At 44.3% G+C, this 12,446-nt stretch overlaps 1 protein-coding gene across 3 annotated transcripts in view; it reads right to left on the bottom strand.

The window, feature by feature from the left end:
- MGAT4C (MGAT4 family member C) overlaps positions 1-12,446 on the bottom strand; it is a 1,083,724-nt gene that overhangs the window by 221,828 nt on the left and 849,450 nt on the right. Inside the window, exon 1 of one of the 3 annotated variants that reach the window (XM_086936900.1) lies at positions 985-1,034. The exons of the other annotated variants lie outside the window; for them this stretch is intronic. The gene's annotated coding sequence lies outside the window, so the exon portion shown is untranslated. Of the gene's footprint in view, positions 1-984; positions 1,035-12,446 lie in introns of those variants that run through there. 3 annotated transcript variants of the gene reach the window in all.

A 12,446-nucleotide genomic window follows, 5' to 3' on the forward strand; every position in this document is an offset into this window, starting at 1 on the left:
GTGTGTTTATAGGGGAATAGGGTGGGAAGTAATTTAATGGTAATTAAGTAACTATTGAAAGTATTTTTGTGTATTGATAATTAATGTATTGTTAATTAATTATTAATTAGTATTTTTTAATATTTATGACATTTTTGGTATTGAACATTAATTGGTTGCTAATTAATTTAAAAAAATAATATTTGTTGGTATTGATAATTAATGAATTTACATATTTTGTGATTGGTAATTAATTTTAGTAAATTTTTTATTGGTATTGATAATTTATTTTTATTTAAAAATTAAATCATTACTTTCCCTACTGTTGCACTCACTGGAGTGGGAATAGTAATTTTTACCCCTACGCTATCCAATGCTTTCCCTACTATTGCACTCTCTGGAGTGGGAATAGTAATTTTTACCCCTATGCTAGCCAACGCTTTCCCTACTATTGCACACACTGGAGTGGGAGTAGTCATTTTTTATCACTACGCTATCCAATGCTTTCCCTACTGTTGCACTCTCTGGAGTGGGAATAGTAATTTTTACCCTCCCGCTATCCAACGCTTTCCCTACTTTTGCACTATTTATTCATTTTTATATTTTTAAATTATTTTAAGTATGTTTTATTTAATTATATTGATTGTTTAATTAAGTTAATATTACTTTTAGCATATTTAAAAAATATATTTTTTTTATAAACTATATTTTAAGCAACGATATTTTGTCTTCGATATTTTTGTACTTACCTGTTTGTAGATAGGGAGTCGATATTCTGATCTTCGATATTTTGGTGTCGATATTCTCTCCATTCTATATTTTTGTTGATGATATTTAGTCAGTGATCCATGAAAAAGGCTATATGGATGCATTTATGTAAAAGCAATGTAACTTTAGTCCACTAAACTCTAAACAAAAAAGTAAATTACTAATAAAATGGAATGTAAGAAAGCAAATTAATATTCAGAGTTGGTGGTAGCCACCACAAGTAATAAAGTTGCTAACCTGTTGGTCCAGCCCAAAGTTGCAATAATTTGAACAAGGAGCTTAACACCTGGTTGCAATGGTACAGAGCAGACAGGGTTAACCTAAAGAAAATGTGTAACACATTTATAAGTATCGAACCATTAAAAGGTCAAAACACAACACAATAAAAATTCCACCCTAATTTAGAAAATGAGATACAGCTTTAGTAAGCAATATTACTATAAAGCAATACATTTCCAATAAGGGGAACCAGAGTTATGACATTTTAAGTATTTAAGTAGAAAAAGCATCAAGAGAAGTAAAGCAACCCAATGTAAGTGAAGGTTGCAGTAGACCGAGAGCAAGGTGCAAATTCAGGCTAACCGAGATGAACTACAGTTTCATCTCAGGTCGGATTTACAATTAGAATTGGCCCCAGTGAAAGTTTGTAAGTTAAAAAGTCTAATTAAATTTCTAAGCCTCACTTCAGAAAAGGACTTTGTCACTTTTTTAGAAGAAAAGCATTGACATTTCTTCTACGTCCCAACACAGCATGAGACCTTGCCACTTTTTGAGAAGCAAAATCCTCAACCTCGGTTCAATGCAGAAACTTCAGCTACCGAAAGTGGAACAGATGTCTGGATACCTGGAGCAGGTCGGTCCAGCTAACACCTTTGAGCTGTGGGGATTTCTCGCTGACAATTATCTAAGATCCTACGCTGAATGGGACTTAGATGTATTTTCTGAGATGCAAGGATCTTTGAGTGGGACTAAGCTGAAAACCAATTTGATGCTGTAGAACTGCTGGTCAGATATTATCTTTCAGTGGCTCCTGATGAAGCACTAAAGCTCAGCATGATGCCAAGTTCCCAAACGTTCTTGTGGTGCCCAAACAGCCACAGGTATACACTTTTTCTGCATCAAGGGGGGGCACTTAGAGACCCTCATGAAGTCAGGCAGAGAGAAGCAGCAGGGTACAGTGCAGGTCTAGTATCCCTGGCCAGCTAGGTACTTTATGAAAAGGCATCTTGCAGCCTTTGTGTCCTTGTGGCCACACAGGAGAGCAGTCATCTACCCTTGGAGTCTACTTCTTTGTCACTGGTACAAGTAGGAGCATGTCTAGCCCTCCAGGTCTCCTCACAGGTCCTAAACAGCAGATGCAGTTCTTTATCTGTTTTTCCACAGTCAAGAAAGGTTTCTGAGGATGTGTCTTGGGGGTGGGGGGGGGGCACATTTATGCCTGGCACCAGAGCTAGTAGATGGGGTGACTACTGGCTCTTTCCTAACCAATGGGATAATAGCTCCCTGGGGCAGTCCTACTCAGTTTTACGGCAGTTCCTGCTTGCTTTACTGCAAACAATCCAACAGTGCACCTTATTCCCAAAATCAAAGATGAGGAAACCCATCCCCCTTGTGAAGAAAATGTGTGCCTAGCCAGTGGTGTGGCCAAGGTAATGAGCAGATCCTTCCTCTGCAGTCACTAAAAACTGGGGGTAGCTTCCCTCCCACTTGGCTTGGTTGCAGTCTGCATACAGAGACAAAAGTTGGGGCTATACAGGTGTCACCTAACATTGGCTTGTGATAGGGTAGGATATTAGTTAAGCTCCGGGGCATAGCCCAACTGGTCCTCCTGATAGTGAAAGAAGACACCTTCCATTAAGCTCAAGCACTAGTTAGATAGTTGCTTGAGAACATAATATAAATTAACCTCCAGGAGCTTCAGGTTTGGAAAAGGTAAGTTATTAAAAGTTATTGTCACTAAATATTTATTAAAACTGTAATTACATCACAACATTTGGCTTTTATTTAAATATTAAAAAGAGTGATTGAATTGCTTTTCGAGCTAGTCCCACCCCGAGATACAGAATTAATATTTTATTATTTTATCTAGTATTCTCCTTGGACAGTCGGGACCTTCCACATTAAAAAAGATTTTAGGTGCTTGTCGCTACAGGGACATGGCAACATTTCATTTGTACATGTCCAATTCTTAAATACCATGCAACCTACGTTGTAGGCTACAAGGCCTACAATTAAAGAATGATTTTTCTCCTGTCAAGGGGGTTACTTTGACAGTTCAGTCTCTGGCTGTAAACTACTGCAGTCAGAATACACTGGTAGGCCCGAAACAATGTTTCCATGTCAGACTAGTGAAAGGCACAATAAGTACTGTGGTCTACAGGCAACACTTAACACTTAGCCTTCCATTTCATGGGTGTATATTTCACACCATATACTAGGGCCTTGTAGGAGAGTACATTTTCCAAACATGCATTAACCAATGTCTGCATGTTTTAGGAGTGAAAGCATACACCATGGGCACCAGACAGACGCACTCCATGTATGCAGAGCCTTAATAACCAGCAACAAAATTCACAACAAATGGGGGTAACTGCAAAGAAAAAGGGCATTTTCTCACAGGGGAACAGCTCTAAAAGCACAATGTTTAAAAGTATTCTCACCTCAAATAAGAGTCACTAAGGGATTAGAAATGGCTATTCATTTTTTTTGTAAACAGATTTTGTATTAATTGGTAATAAATCAGTAGCATTACAGAGATAAGTCTGTACTTACAGTTCAATTCCAATAAACAGCCTATACATATTAATCTCAGGCTGACTCCCCCCAGGAGGCATTGGTCTTACTCCAGCGCAAGGAACGGGTAAGTCACCTGGTTCAGTCCAGGGTCCTCGGCTTGTCAGACTCTGTACCCCCCTTAGTAGACATGCATCAACTCAGTGTTATGTTCCATAATAAAACCCATAACAACCAACAAGGGGAAACCCCCCTCCTCCCACCCAATATCCAACATCCCCCACCCCCAGGCATCTTGCTTATTCATCGGATTCCCTGCATGGCAATGCTAACCAGTCTTACAGGGCACCAGGAATGTTATTCCAAGTAATGCAGTTCCCTAAAAGGCCCGCTCCCATCAGGTCCCTCATCGGGCAGCACGATCCCTCAGGTAGTCATCTTGGTCATTCAATGAATCAGGCACTCAATTCCCCACATATGGGTCTGCCCCGTCAGGGGGTAGTTTGTTATCACTGCTCGGCTGCTTTAATACCTCTTCTATTGCCACCCACACTCTCGCCCCCACTAGTGCCTTTTCACTCCCAGTTATCTGAGTCATTTACAGTCTAAAGATCTCTTCACAATCAACCCACCTTATAAGCTCTCTTGTCCATCTCAATATGCTAGGGGCATTTTTCGCCTTCCAATGGCTAGTGAGTTTCCTTTTGGCTAACACCAACCCCAGGTCTATAAGTTTGCTAATGACCTTTTTCCTGAAAGTGTGAGGGAACCAGTGTAGGAGGCAGCACCATGGTGTCAGTGTGCTGCCACATTCTGTTGTGTCCTCTAGACTAGTTGTTACTCCTCTCCAGAACCCTCCCAGTAGCTGGCAGTCCCAGAACATATATAAGAACCCTGCGTTTTCTAGACTACACCATGGGCAGGCAGATCGGGCTCCAAAATATTAGTTAATTTTTCACGGGGAAAGGTACGCCCTGTGGAGGACAAAAAAGTGTATCAGCTGGAAACTCGCATTTCTAGAACTTTTCCAAGCCCTTTCTACCAATTCTTCTGATGGTTTCTCGTCTATGGGCTCGCCTAAGTCTGCTTCCTTTTTAATATGTAGGGCGGTCAGGGGTTGCCGTGTCTCCTGCAGAAGGCATCGGTAGAGGCAAGTCACTGCTTTAATTGTTCCAGCAGCTACCACTATATACGGACAAGCCAGGGAAGTCGAAGGGTCCGTCAACCCCTCCCAACAATGTTTATGGATAGCTGCTGTCAGGGCAGCATGTAAAAGGAAATCTCCTCTGGGGAGGTCGTATCGCTCTAGTAGGTCGTTAAAAGGGAGTAAGGTATTGTCCTCATATAGATCTCCAATAGTAGATATCCCGCCTCCTCCCATGCTCGTAGCCTTTGCCATTCCCCACCATGGGGCAGCGTCTCCCAGATCAACAGTGGGATCTCCGGCGCATACGGGGATCTTATTTGTACTCGCCCACAAGCCCCATTCCAGCACTGGTGCATCGCCCATAGGTTCGATGGGGCCTCCCCATCCCTCAAAGGGAAGCGCAACAGCATGCCAGATAGAAGCTGCAAACCGGTATCAGAGCCCTCAGGGTCCTCCATGTTCCGGAGTCGTCTCGCAATCCACTTCGTGAACAACTGTAACTGAGCTGCAAGATAATAAGCTTCAAAATCCGGCACCGCAAAGCCCCCCTCCACCCTGGGCCTCATAATGGTGGTAAGCTGCAATCTGTGTCTCCCAGTGCCCCATAGAAATCCAGTAATCAGGGTGTTGAGTTGGGCAAAAAACCTGTGCGTGATCCAGCTTGGTAGTAATCCGAAATAATAGAGTAGTCTAGGTAACGTGACCATCTTTAATAGTGCCACCCTACCCGCCACAACAGCGGAAGGGTCCCCCAGAATTCAAAAAATTACTTTGGTGCCTCGTATCGTTCAGCCTATGTTGCTTTCTATTGAATCTGCAGGGTGGTGGTATATTTTAACACCCATATAAGTCAGACATCTGTTTTCCCACATCACACCTGTTTTTTCTAGCGGGCCTACCCTCCCCGCTAGAGCAGGAAAAAGTCACGTCTTGGTCATGTTGACCTTAAGTCCTGCAACTCTTCTCAGTCTACCCAGAAGGCATCTCCAGAGTTAGCTAGGAACATCAGGAGATCGTCCGCATATAGTGCTATATATTGGGGTTGGCCCATCTTTTCTAATCCCTGATAGTGGCGGCCCGATTGTGCATGCATGGCGAGAGGTTCCACCGCCAGCCTGAACAAAAGGATAGACAGGGGGCATCCTTGTCTCGTTCTCCTGCCCTCTTCACAGGCCTCTGAAATCAGTACTCCCGTCCAGACTCTAGCAGTAGAATTCTTATATAGGATTGCCGCCCAGGCTACAAAATCCTCTCCCAGCCCGAACACTCTCAGGACTCTAAAAAGACACGGACATTCGAGGCTATTAAAAGCCTTCTTAATATCGACTGATAGTATGCAAGCCTCTTCTTTGTTGTACGTGGTTGAATCCAGTAGTCGTAGAAGTTTACGTATATTGATTGCAGTATTCTTGGATGGAATAAAGCCCGCTTGGTGCACATGTACAAGCGTTGTCATTTGGATCATCAGTCGGCTCGTTAATATGCGACTCAATATCTTATAATCTAAGTTGAGCATGGCTAGGGGTCGATATGCAGTGCGATCCCAAGCTGGCTTGCCAGGTTTTAAAAGCGGGATGATTACTGCTTCTCTTGTTGAAGCGAGTAGATAACCGTCTCTTTTCGCTCTATTATATAGGGCCAACAATTGGGGAGCGAATATGTCTACAAATGTTGAATAAAACTCAATCGGGAGCCCATCTGTCCCTGGAGTCCTGTTCCTGGCCATGTTTTTTATTGTGCCTCGCACCTCTCCATTTTCGACTTCCCTACCCAGGGCCTCTGCGACATCATCATCGATCTGAGGAAGTTCTACATCCTCTAGAAATACCGCCTCCTCTAGCACTGTTGGGTCGAGCTTACTCTGGTATAAGGTAGTATAATATTCCAGAAACTGGAAGTTAATATCCTGCTGGCCATAATAGACCTTGCCGTTCCTCCCCTGCGGTTCCAGGATCTTCGTCTATAGCAGTGCTTATCATGGCTCGAAACATATGATCATCCAGCACCTTCGCTATCAACCGCCATCTAGGGATTGTAGGCCTAGTCTGTACCCAGTCCAAAGACACCAGCAGGGGATTGTGATCAGAGATCGTCATAGTCAAGTATACACTCAGGGTGACCCATCCATGCACATTCAGGGAGCACAGGATCCAGTCTAAGCGAACGTGCAACTCATGTAAGGCATAAAAGTAGGAATAGTCTCTCCCCCCGTGTGGTGAGCACTCCAGGGGTCCCTCAAACCCCCAGTGGCACTGCCAGTCTCGCCTAGCCTCAGTAATCCTGTGTGTGGGAGCATCAGGAAGCGGCGGGTGAGAGCGGTCCAAGTTGTCCTCAGTATTACTGTTGAAATCATCCCCCCAAGAGCACCGAGCCAGTCAACACCGGTGCTGGTGTCTGTGATAGTTGTGCTGTAAATACAGGTTGATCTACTTTAGGGGCATAGATACTTCCTTTTGCTATATCCCGTCCATCCATTCTCCCCGAGACCACTACAAATCTGCCCTCTGGGTCTGTTATTTGTCTAACACACTGAAAAGGGACTCCCGCTCGCACCCAGACCAGAGTCCCCCTGGCAAAAGCTGAGTATGTAGTTTAAAACACCTGCCCTCTCCATCGTCGCAGTAACGCAGCTCCTTTCTTCTGCGATAAGTGGGTTTCCTGCAACAGTGCTATCTGCACCCCTCTCTTGATCAGATATGTATGTATTTTATAATGCCGGATCATGGTGTGCATCCCCCGAACTTACAAAGAGATACATTTAATACCTATGGTGGGTCCCATTAAGCCAGCCACAGTCAATCTGGGAATAATTCCCCCCTAGCAACATGCCTATCTCCAAACCAAATCCCCTCAACCATAAAAACACCCCAACTCCCCCTCCCCAGAACAGGTACATACAAACAACTTCCCATCCAAACTAAGGCACTTGAACAGTTAATCATAAAAGGTGGCGGGTGTAAGCTGACCCTGTTGGACCCAGATCTCCTCCAGACCCCTCCCCCACTCTCTTAGATCAAGTAGTGGCCCCAACTGTTCTGACAATGTCCCCAGGTTTCCACCATTAGATGCAGGTGTTAGTAAAGGTCCTCTCCTAGCAGTAGGCAATCCCTTTTCATACGACCTGATGTGCGATCTTCCGATTATGCTGTGTGCAGTTTGAGAGGTAATGTTTGGGAGTTCAGCATCCGATTCCTCATGCACACTGCTCAATCTTGAGCCTTCGGATTTGTCCATGTTATGTTCATTGAAATTACTGTTCGGGCTCGTGTCTCCATGGCTAATCTTCGCCACCACTTGCACAGCTTTATCACGCTGCATTCTACGTCCCTGCGGCGAAGAAGCTCGCTGAGGAGGTGAAAGAGTGTTCAATTCCCGCTGTGACGAGCCCGGTGTTAAAGTACGAGGTCCAGCATTCCGTCAGGTCTCCAGCCATTCCTAGGCTTTATGCGGGGTAGTAAAGAAATGCTTCTCTGCATTATTAGTCACCCGGAGGCGTGCGGGGAACAGCATAGCATAGGGGAGCTGCAGCTGTCGTAGTTGTCGCTTGATGGCCAGGAAGGAAGCTCGCTGGCATTGCACCTCCCTGGTGAAATCTGAGAAGATCATCACTTTACTATTTTTAATCTGCAGGTTCTGTTTCTCATGTGCTCATTGCAGGATGTAGTCTCGATCAGGATAGTGAAGCAGCCTCGCCACCAACGGGGGGGGAGGGGCTCAAGGTTTGGGCAGCCGAGCCCTGACTCTGTGGGCGCTTTCAAGTGCATAGAAGGGGGGGAGACCCTTCATGCCACCTCCACCTTTATCTAAGCCTCCAGGAACTGGACAGTATCAGCCCCTTCTTCTCGTTCCGGGACTCCCACTATACGCAGGTTATTTCTATGTGACCTCCTTTCACTGTCTTCAGCTCTCAGTGCCAACACTTTGATCTTAGTTTCCACCATTTTCAGGGCACGCTGCAAGGTAGAGGCTGCCTCTGGGACTTACCCCATGGCTTTCTCATTGCGAGTCACTCTCTCTTTAAGTTTACGGTGGTCATCTTTGAGCAAGGTGAGATCCATCCCTATTGAGTAAATTTTCGTCTTCAGTGCTTCTCTCGATGAGGTGATGGCCTGCATGATGTCGGCTAGGGTAGAGTCTCCAGAAGCCCTCTCTGTTCGTCCCCCTGGCACATCTATACATCCTCGGTATGGTGCTCCGCTTCTTCCACTCAAAGAACCTCAAACCACTTTATTTTGGATACTCTTCCCATCGTGAGTTTTGCAACAAGAAGTCTCGGGATGTCTTGGAGCCCTCGTAAGTTATCAGTCTCACAGGCAAGTATGGAGGCCCAGGCATCCTGTGAAGGATCTGCTGTCTCTTTGCTCCGCCATGTCCGCCTTCATCGACCAGCAGATGATGTAACACCGCAGGACAGCCTCCGTAAGCTCGGCCTCTCTAGTATGGAAAAGAGGGACTCCAGTGTTGTATAAAGCTTGTGTACAGTGATAGTGAGCTTCGCAGGGGCCGTCGGTAGCCACTATGCAATTTCACATTGCCAGAAAGCTCCCCAGCGAGTACCCAGCACCAGTGAGCAGTCTCTCATCACTCAGCCGCCAGCTGACCTCTGGTTCCAATGCCTCCACCTAACTGCTTTATTACAAGTGGGGTTTTGTCCTGCACTGTGGCCGGGTAGGACACTATTTAGATTCAGAAGAAAAAGAGGACCCGGTCACTGTTTTTATTCTGCCGACTTTTTTATTTAGAGCAGAATCGTACACTAAGGTATTTAATCCTTAGGTGTATATCTTTTTTTAAAATTTGTTAGAAAACAGTAAGACAATTTTTTACATTATAGTGACAGTCCGAAGGTTTACTTGCTGTCTTACACACAGACAATTGTATTTACAAGTACTACAAACAATTATTACTATGAAACAAAAGAATTCAACATTTATAACAATTTTTAACAAAACATTCAACAAACAAATTTCTTTTTTGTGGAAGTACCCTGTCCACCGCTTCTATAAGGCCACTAGGATGCAACTATTGCTCAATATTTAGCCTAGTAGCGCAAAGGAAAGCATTACATTGACATTCAATTCTATTTCATCATGTTGAATTCTTTTGTTTCATAGTAATAATTGTTTGTAGTACTTGTAAATACAATTGTCTGTGTGTAAGACAGCAAGTAATCCTTCGGACTGTCACAATAATGTAAAAAATTGTCTTACTGTTTTCTAACAAATTTTAAAAAAAGATATACACCTAAGGATTAAATACCTTAGTGTACGATTCTGCTCTAAATAAAAAACAGTGACCGGGTCCCCTTTTTCTTCTGAATCCACCTAACTGTTGCCACTCTGTGGGGCCCAGTCCAACCGCCACCTCACCTTTCAATGATGCGGGTCAAAGTCCAAAGCACACGTCTCGCCAGCCAGTGGTCTTTACAGTGTCTCTACTGCACTGCAACATCTCAGCGTGCGTCGCATCCCCACTGGTGTCAGGACTTCGCTCCGCGGTAACCAACCTTCCGTTCAGGGGGGTAACGCAGCACAGGCAACCCTCGGCCGTCCCTCCACTTCACCAGTTTCGTCTCACAGGATCGCAGCAATGTCGCTTCTTGAGTCAATGCCCAGCCGCTCAGCCACTCAGCAGGCTCTGGCGTCAGTGCCTCCTCGTTGCTATCTTCGCTGTCTTACAATCCAGTGCTGTGGATCCGTGCCCAAGGCGTGTGTCTCAGCTGCTGATCGTTACTCCCACAAGCAGCGCTCTCCGCCGCTCTGGCTCGATTGGCTTTCCGCCTCTGTCTCCATCAGGTCTTACCATCACCTCACAGGGCCGCCATCTTGAGAGCGCAAACCAACACACGGGTATTCCAGCGACCTCATCACTCCAGCTCATTCTACCAGGGTCGTTACCTCTGTAGGTTCCCATTGCAGGTTGTGATCCAGCTCTCCGCACTGTCGCTCAAAGCCAGAGCGCTGAACTCCCATTGTTCCAGCCAACGGAGGTCTCCGTCTCAGCGCGCAGACGCTATCTTAGCACCGCCACATCCGGAGGACAAGCAGGGCAATTAACTGCTTTTTTCCTCCTTGTAACGGCATCAATGCACCCCAGCAGCAAACCGGCATGGGCACCAGGTGTTACGCCAGAGGATGTGCTGTAAGGGGCCACCGCAATGTTTCAGGATCGTTGGTAGTTAAGGGAAGCTGCGGAGGAGCTCCAAGGTCTGCTTCCCCTTACATCGGCATCAAACCACGCCCCAAGAAATGGGTATTCATGAGGTCCAGCTACAATACATTTTTCCAACTAGCAATATGTCTGTGAGAAACAATGGCAAATGCAAGTTTGAAGGACTATTCTTTAAAGAGAGTGTACTACTGAGGAGAAAAATTATACATCCTTGCAACTCTTAGGGCCAGATTTATAGTTTGGGGGAATCACAAACATGTTTGATATCCCTCCTGCCTTTTAACATTTAGATTTAATGAACTTGTAATAAGGCGGACAGGATACTTGTCACATTTGTGATGGAGTACCAATCCACCAAGTTCTAAATAGGGCCATTAGAGTCCAGGATGATTTAAACACTGTAGGACTGATTATGAGTGAAGGCGCTATTTATTGCCCCAGATAAATCACAATACCATAGGGTACATTATTTATCAGGTGGGATTCTATCACCCATTAGGAGTTCATGCAGGATAACATGCAGATTTTGATGTTTAATCAACATAAATCCACATGGTATAGAAAATCACACTTTTTTTCACTCTCCAATTTCGACAGGTTTCACCTGAGGTATTTAATGCAGCGGATAATTATTGGATGTATGAAATGTCCCCAAACTCGTAATTCCAACCAATGTGTAAACAGGATTTTATACATGGTTCGAAATATTATGAGCCGCTTCTAATCAGGCCCTGTATATTTACAAAAACATTGGCTGACCAAGAATAAAGGTCATCCAGAGTGTTGAGTAAAGGTTTGTATTTAATTGTACTCATGAGAATGAATGTGGTTCTTTATAAATGCTGTTGTTAGGAGGCTTGATCCTCCATTGATTGGTAAAATCAACTGTGTAAGCAAAAAACGATAGAACATCCCAGCTATAAAAAGCTCATCTTAGTGATATACTTGCCTCACATTAGATAGTCTGAGCATTTGTGCTGGCAAATTTGACCTTTCAGAAGAAACTGTTCCCAATATGGCCAAATTCTCAATGGGGGAGCCTTTTGATTGTGAGTGTCCTTATCGCATGTTTTTCCACCCCAATCTGCATTACATATATTTTTACTCTGGATCTCACCCTCATGCACTTAATATTACATCGCAGCTCTGGTTAATTGAAGTACAGTGCTCATTTAGCGCACATAGCGCAAAATCAAGAAGTAAGAAAAACCTTGTACTAGAGTTAATGTTACAACTCAGTTTTACCTTCTGATTTAGTGATGTGTGGGCAAAACTGAGGAGCACCAGTCAAAAACTATCATCACCTACGTTCTGAAGTCCTAATACGGACCACCGTTTTGCTGGTGGTTATGCTGCATGGTTTTTAAATGCTATGATCTAGCTTTAGGTTGTAACTGATGTAGTAAAACCACATGGCACAAAGATGTTCTAAGTTAAACACAAAATGTGTATAAACCTATTGAGCACATGTTTACCCTTTGAACACTGGATTCTAAACGAGCCAAGCTGAAATCCTACAGGGTACAAAAATACTGTGTGGTAAATTAAATTAATCACTCATCACACTTCATCTCCCAATCCACTTTAAGGTTGTGCTGCACTAGCTGTAATGCTTAATTTACATCAATATGATTCCAGCTAGACTAAA

This window comes from Lissotriton vulgaris, chromosome 1_1, assembly GCF_964263255.1.
Source record: "Lissotriton vulgaris chromosome 1_1, aLisVul1.2, whole genome shotgun sequence".
Taxonomy (NCBI): domain Eukaryota; kingdom Metazoa; phylum Chordata; class Amphibia; order Caudata; family Salamandridae; genus Lissotriton; species Lissotriton vulgaris.